Source organism: Macaca mulatta, chromosome 14 (assembly GCF_049350105.2).
Source record: "Macaca mulatta isolate MMU2019108-1 chromosome 14, T2T-MMU8v2.0, whole genome shotgun sequence".
Classification (NCBI taxonomy): domain Eukaryota; kingdom Metazoa; phylum Chordata; class Mammalia; order Primates; family Cercopithecidae; genus Macaca; species Macaca mulatta.
The window spans coordinates 112,087,501-112,095,914 of NC_133419.1; positions in this window are offsets into that span (position 1 = coordinate 112,087,501).

An 8,414-nucleotide genomic window follows, 5' to 3' on the forward strand; every position below is an offset into this window, starting at 1 on the left:
GTAAGACTGTGTGTACATTCTAATTTTAATAACTGCAATTACTAGTATGATAAAGCTTCTGACAATCACATAATTTAAGTATATAAAAGGTACTTTTACTTCAGACTGAAAACTGGTGAAAAATGACTGCGATATGGAAGAAAGTAATTATTTTCCAGCCAGGAGATTCTATATCTATAAGAAAAATAATTTATATTTAAATTTTGTTTATAAAGTATTTCTATCATACCTGTGAGCTGTTTTTAAATTTTTTTTTTTTTTTTTTTTTTTTTTTTGAGATGGAGTCACTCTGTCGTCCAGGCTGGAATGCAGTGGTGCAATCTTGGCTCACTGCAACCTCCTCCTCGTGGGTTCAAGGGATTCTCCTGTCTTAGCCTCCTGAATACCTGGGACTATAGGTGCCTGCCACCATGCCTGGCTTGGCTGGCTAACTTTTTTTTTTTTTTTTTTTTTTTGTATTTAGTAGAGATGGGGTTTCACCATGTTGGCCAGGCTCGTCTAGAACTCATGATTTCAGGTGATCCCACCCACCTTGGCCTCCCAAAGTGCTGGGATTACAGGCATGAGCCACTGAGCCTGGCCAACTGTTTTTAAATTTTAAAAGTTTAAGATGCAAGGCCTAGTCTTCTGCTTATGATATGTCATCAGTGGACATTCTGTGTATGTAACCATATAATAATGGAACACAGCAGTGAACAGATGCACCGCAGTCTGAATTCTTCCCTGTGTATTGCTGCTGAGTCACTGTTGGGATCTGGCAAGGCTCCTCAAAGCCCCTGAGCCTCACTAGGATCTCCGGCCTGCCTCTTGGTCTTCAAGTGCACAGACCAGGAAGTCACTGTTCCTGAGAGGTGAATAGGGCCAAATGATGCAACCCTGAAAAAGCTTTCCTCTAACTTACTTTCCCAAGGCAGAGAGAATTTCTCTAGAAATCAAGTCAGCCATGTTATTGAGGCATTTTTATTGCATCTTTTCCCCCAAGGCCCTGGGACTCTGTGTTTGTGTATACACAAAGGATTATACAATTTTTGTTTAGTAAGATGGCTTGCTGATTTCAGTTTACAAGGTGAGAACATGGATATGTAAGTCTGAGTCACTTGGAAAAACAAAAGACAATCACTTTTAGAGTAAAGAGAAATACCTATTTAGAATTTTCTCTGTAAAAACATCACATTGATCACATCTTTCCGTCTTCTGAAAGGCATTTTAAACCAAATCTACAGATTAGAAAATTTTGATAGATAACTTATCAGAACTGTATTTTGTGTTAAAACTGACCAAAATGCTTAATACATTTACTTTTAGTCTTTTAAATATTCTGACTTGTGTTAAATATGTCAGGAAACAAAGAAGTAAGGCAACCTTCTTGATGTGTAAAGTGTCCAAGTTCTAGGCTGGACATAGTAGTTGCTCACTAAGCATTTGTTGAATCGGTAAATAATATATCCCTAAAAAAGGCCTAAAAAAGGAGCGTAATGAAAATAAAGCTGCCACAATCGGGCCCCTTGATTTCATAAAGCACCGAGGCATCAACTTGCATCAAGTACTTCTGCAGACACAATCTCAAAATGCCTCATTCTCCAAGAAATGGGCAAATGATACTCTCTTTGATTGACGGAGAAAAAGAATCTGAGCCCAAGAAGGCACGGCAGACTCAGAATTTTAATTGCAACTTGCAAGATCAGAACACCCAGAAAAAAACCCCTGCACACAGCAGTGCTGCTGCCTCTGCTGACCTATTCATTGGCTATAAGTCAACTGAGGGACAAAGTTCAACAGAGACCACAAAAGTACCAGAAGGTAAGAATTCCAGCTATAATCTGTGTGTATCCATTAAATATGTCTATTTATGTAGATTCATGTTTATTCCTCTGTCTCCTAAGTGTGTACACTGTGGATTTAAAATAAAATTACTTCATTCTGTTACTTCATTCATTTCCAAACCATGAGGTTTGGAAATTAATACATAGGCAATCAGCATGGTAAGATGAAAGTTTAGGATGCCATTAGGCTACTAGAACCTATATATGATTTTGAAGAGAAGACCACTAACCATGTAGATTCTAGATTACAGGGGCACAGAGCAACCAACATGCTGGCAGAAAATATTGCCTTTCTCTCTGCATGTCTACTCTGAATTCAGAACTGGCTAGATGTCCCAGAGCACAAGCATGAGACTTTCACATCCACTTCTCTCTGTCTGCTCCTCTCAGTGTGAATTCTCCCATTATATAAGCCGCTGAGTTGCCATAATCTGAGGTACTCCAGGTGGAAACATTCCAACCATCCAGTCCTCTTCATCCATAGTGTCTGCCACGACAGAAAGACACTCAATAAACACTTGATGTATTGATGTGAGCTAAGGCTTGATAAAATAAAAATAGCAGTCATCCAAATAGCCACCAGTAATGTTGGTAGCTATGTGGCTACAGTATTAAAAGAACAAACATTGAACATGCTGGATTTGAACACCAGCACTGCCGTTGACTGACTGTGTAAACTTGGATGAGTGACTTAACCTCTTTAAGTCTGTTTCTCCCTCCTATACATGGGAATTAAAGTAGTGCATCCCTTATTTGCTTTCTGAGAGGCTTAAGTGAGATCATGGTAACATCTCCTTAGCAGATGTGAGATGAACAGCACCTGTGTTTATATCTACCACTCTACCTGTTTTACTATATTATAACCTTCCATTTGCCCCAATAACTCTGAGTTTCTTGTGATCAAGGATGCACCTGACTTTTCTTTGAATTTCTTAGCAGGTAGCACAGTATCCAGCACATAAATGTTATAGCACATTGTAAAGGAAGCAAGGGTCTCCATTCTCATCTACCAGAAGTTGGTGACAATCTTCTTCAGGCTCCTGAGCCCCAAGTCCTCCAGCTCTTTCAGCTACTACAGACAATAAAACCTTTCTCCACTGAAATAGGTAGAATCAAAAATAGGAAATAAGGACACTAGTTGTGGAACTACACTAGTTGTGGAACACTAGTTCTTACTAGGAAAAGCAGATTTATCAGTCCTATATGGTTCATTCTTTAAATTTTGGTTTGACTTGAATGTCATAAAGCCCTTTGCCCAGGGAGGCACTGAGCGGACTTCAGATAAAGGCTTAAATGTGGGGTTCTACCATACTTGCCGTCTCCATTATCTTTTCACCTGACCCACCTTGCCCCATATTTGAATATGTCAATCTACTACTGAGGTTTAAAAGTACACAGGTGAGACAAGGGGCAGACGCCTCCGACATCTTGCTATTTTCTTTATGTTTCATTCTTGCATTTGCTTATGGGTCTGCACACATGAAAAGGAAATCGTCATGCTGCCAGATAAAAGACATTTAAAATCACTTCAGCCGATACCTTCTTGCTGAGTCAGTCTACTCTAAAGACCTTCTATAGTGACTGCTAAGACCACTGGGCTTTCACTCTCTAATGAAGAGAGTACACATTACCCTAACCCTGCCTGGTTTAGTAAGGCGGGAAAAAACCTCTAATTGAATAGGACAGCATCCATGCTATATGCCATACACAAGTTGCCTCTGAGAACTCTTTCTTAGCATTCAGATTCCACCACAGTCCCACCCCCCACAGGAGGGGAAAGGTAGATGCGTGGTGGTTCTCAGCTTTCACCACACATTGGAAACGCCTGGAAGAGCTTTAAAAATTCCTGATGCCTGCATCCACCCCCAGCAAGTCCATTTTAATCAGCCAAAGGCACAGTCTGGACACAGGGATTTTTCAGATTCCCAAGTGATTCTAATGTGCAGCCAAGGTTGAGGACTGCTGTTATAGATTTCCAACTAATTGGCTTGGGTAGGGTAAGACAACATCTGGATCTTATGAAAAGTGTGTTTTCTTCCTCTTAAGGTTTTCCTAGATGAGTTAAACATTATCATATTAATATGAGTGTCACTTTAGGATAGGTTGGATAAAGAAAACTTTTAATGAGAAGCGGATTTTTGTTGTAGGAGAGCATATAAAGATGGTGTATCCCATGCTACTCCACTCCTGACAAACACCATGATCACCCCCTGGCAGAACCACTGATGCCCCTGGACCCAGTCCCATCTTAGAACAAATAACATCAGTGTTCCTCAGGCCAGAGCCAACTTCTCTCCTGTGGTGTCCAGAGGGGATCTGAGTGAGAAATCTGTTACGCAAGAATTGCTTTCACAAGCTCCAAAGAGACCAAAGTGGGTTGCACGTGTCTTAGGGACCACATGAGACAATCCATTGGAATGAAAAAAGAAACTCCTAATTTATTTTTAAAAAAAGAAGAAGAAAAAGAAAAAAAGAAAGAAAAAAGAAAAAGAAGTAAAAGAAAAAATAAGCAAAGGAAAAGGAAATTAAGATTTATTTATATTTGAATAATAAACATAAATAATAAACCTGGACATTCGGTCATACCAGTCCACATTAACATGGACCAGACAATATTAATGTGGACTGGTGTGACCAAATGTCCAGGTTTGCCCCAGACTGGAGGATATATTAGAACAGGACTTTCAATGCTAAAGCCATGAAATTCCCAGGCAAACCAAGATGAGTTGGTCACCGTAGTGCTGGTGCTCTCCACACTTTAGTTATGTGTGACTCATGGTTCTGAGCGTGTCCTCAGGTACAAGAGGAAGTTATGCATGGAAACGGGGGGTAACGGTGATGCCCTCAGTTAATTCACTCCCATCATATTGCAACATATTGAGATTTAAGGATGATATCAGTGTGGTTAATTTTACAGACCCAACATCACTAAATGTACAGTCTTTATAATGATATGAGACCCTTTTGTGCCATAAAAAGAATCACTGATGATCTCATGACTAAAGACACCCAAAGAACTGTGAAACTTAAAAATGAATCACATATATAATTAAATTAATGAATTATATAGAATTAAGTTAATCATATAATTAAATTAATGAATTCTATATAATTAAATTAAATTAATTAACAATACATATTTACTTAATACAAATACAAGCACACTAAATTTGCTGATCTTTTTTGGTTGATAAGTTGGTTGTCCAAAATATGTTACCTGCAGATATTTTTTAAGTAGTAAACACAATTTGTACTTAATCCAGCCCATCAAGATCAAGATAACATTAATGCTTTTTGAAATTCATGCAATGAGGGGAACATTTATAAAGTGAAAATTTAGTAGATATCTAGGAATGTTTCCATCATGTGATATTGTTGCTAACAACAATATAGGTGTGTGTCACCCATAAAAACTTCCACATCTTCAGTCTTTTTAAAAAAAGATGTAGAAGCAGAATTTTTTAGGTTGCTGAAAATTTTTCCAAATAAAGAGTTTGAGTGGGTTTAACTCAATGGGCTAAAAAGGTCCTTCAGTAAGTGTGTAAGACCAGTTGACATAATTTACTGACTAAATTTTAAAATAACACCTTTGCGTGATTGATGGAAGAAATTTTAAAATAATTTTTGTAATTCATTTAGCACAGCCAATGATATACTCTTTTTATTTGGATCTAAATATCTTTGTGTGATATCTTTTTCAGCTATGACAAAACACCGAAATCAATTGAAGCTAAACCCAGATCTTCAAATCATTATATCACAAAGATGCTCCTTCTAGATATTATTTACAGTTAATGAGGTCAAATGAATTGTTGTAGTCAATAAATAAAATAGTTAATGTACTTATTTTCATATTTACCTCATCTTTTAAAATTCCTATTATTGTGAATGTTTTATAGTTTATACAATTAGCTATATGTTTGTAGGGTACAAATAGCTCAAGAATACAATTTATAAATAACTAAATGTACATATATAAGAATGGACACTCATACTGAAAAGAGATCACTAAGCTAGAAAACTATTTCAAAGCAGACTTCTATAATAATCCACGATGCCTGCCTAGCCCAGAGTTGGCACTCAATAAATATGTGCTGATGGCTAACATATTTATGAAAAAAATGTTCAACATCACTAATCATTGGAGAAATGCAAATTCAAACAATGAGATATCATTTCACACCTGTCAGAATGGCTGTTATCAAAAAGAAAAGATAGCAAGTGTTGGCAAGGATGTAGAGAAAAGGAAACCCCTGTACACTGTTGGTGGGAATGTAAATTAGTACAGCCATTACGGAAAACTGTATGGACATTCCTTGAAAAGTTTAAAGTAGAATTACCATATGATCCAGCAATCTCACTTCTGGGTACTTACCCAGAAGATTTTAAATCCGTGTGTCAAAAAGACGTCTGCATTCCAATGTTCATTACAGTGCTATTCACAATAACCAAGTTATGAAATCAACCTAAGTGTCCTCAAGCAATGAACGGATAGAGAAAATATGGCATATATACATAATGGAATACTATTCAGCCTTTAAAACTAAGGGAATTCTACCATTGGCAACAATGTGGATGAATGGAGAACATTATGCTGAGTGAAACAAGCCAGACACAGAAAGACAGATACTGCATGTTTTCCCTTATATGTGGAATCTAAAAGAATCGAACACATAGAAGCAGAGAGTAGAATGCTAGTTATAGAGGCTGGGGTACGGGGGAATGAAGATATGTTCAAATGGTACAAAGTCTTAGTTAGAAAGGAGGAACAAGTTTGTTGTGGTGTTTTTTGAGATCTATTGCACAGCATGGTGAATATAATTAATAATAATGTATTGTACATTTCAAAATTTCTAAGAGAGTAAACTGCAAATGTTCTCACCACAAAAAAATAAGTAGTGGAGATAATGGATATGTTAGCTTGATTTAAGTATTTCACAATGTATTCATAAGTTATAACATCAATCTGTAAATTGCATCCCGTAATATATTATATTATATTCATACCCCACAAACATATATAAATTGTCAATTTTCAATAAAATAAAATTTTTTAAATCTGTGTTGAATGAATGAATGAAACACCTTCCACAGCAGCCACAGCTGTAGAAGAACTGACAAACAGATTAATAGCACCAGCTTATGGATGTTTCTACTCAAGCTTTCAGAAAAAACATCTGCCAAGCATCATGTCTCTGTCCATCCAATAAAGGAGACTTCATTATAATCAACTTGCAATCATCTATATCAATATTTAGAAGTAGTGGATAGGGAATCCCCCCATTTAATTCAATTCAACAGGAAATTATTGAGAGAGTCTCATATTTGACACTCAAATGAAGTAAGTTAATGCAAAATAAGTTATCTGTGGTTTCTGATTTCAAGAAATTTGTGTTTAGCTTTAGAACATGTCTTCAGATTTCCACTTAGAGATGAGTGCAGCCTGATATTCAGAGAATTTAAGACACTTGGTCATGTGATTTTGTTCTTTTCCAGATGTCTACCTTCTTCATCTTAGCCACATACTTGTCTCCTTGCTACCCTGTTTTATGCTGGAATTGGACAGCCTCATGGATCAGAATCTCGTAAAGCAGTAGTCTACATCGCACCGGCCACACTCTTCTTCAAGTTGCAGATCAAGTTGTCAAGCCTCTACCTCAAAAGACAGTAAGGCAAATGCATTTTTAATAGATCTTCCCTTTCACTTGAGCCTCACTAAAGCTGAAGATAAAACCTCAAAACACTTTCCTTCCATGTCATTTTTCTGGGTTCTGGTTTTCAGGGAGAATAAGCCAAAAAGACAATGGTGCTGGTAATCTAAAGAGGGCTAAATCACTGGATGTGCTCTCGTCCTCCAAAATCTGGAAATAAGACACATAGCAGAATAGTGTGGATAATTTTTAAACAATTACTCCAACAAAGATTAACCAATGAAGGCAGTGAGCTCAGGGGATTTTAGAAACTCAGAAAATCACCAGGAAAAGGAGACCCCTTCCAAACTGTAACTCACTCCATGGACTGATCTTGGAGAGGACTAATTGGCTTCTGGAATTTTCATTCCGTGGTGATGTCTGGCCCTATGAGATGGCTTCCTTAGGTCACGGTTCCCGCCTGATGTCACATGCTCCTGGATCCTGATTGATGGATTTTCAGAGCCTGCTGTGGAAATGCCCACGGTAGAACTTATCCCTGAACACTCAGCGTCATGAGAAGTTACTCATGATGGCACGAATAACAGGAAGAGCCATCAAGTTAAAAGATTTCCTTCCTCTCCTCAGCTCCCCACTCTCCTGGACAACAAGCCCACTAGCCACGCGCATGTTCTGCTTGGGAGAAGTGGACTGCAGGCACAGTGGGGGCTGGTTTTATCTTCTTCTGCAACAGATCAATTTGCAAAGTCAACAAGACTAGTGTTAAGTTCCTTCCTCTAATCACACTGTCTAACATGCGACTGAAAGCTTAGGGGGATTAACTTGATAAGAAATGAAACACTTTGGCACAGAAAAGTCTCTACAAATCTTTATGAAAATGTTTCCATCTTAGCAGAGTAACTCGGGAAGAAACCCAGATGTACTACTACCAAGACATTTG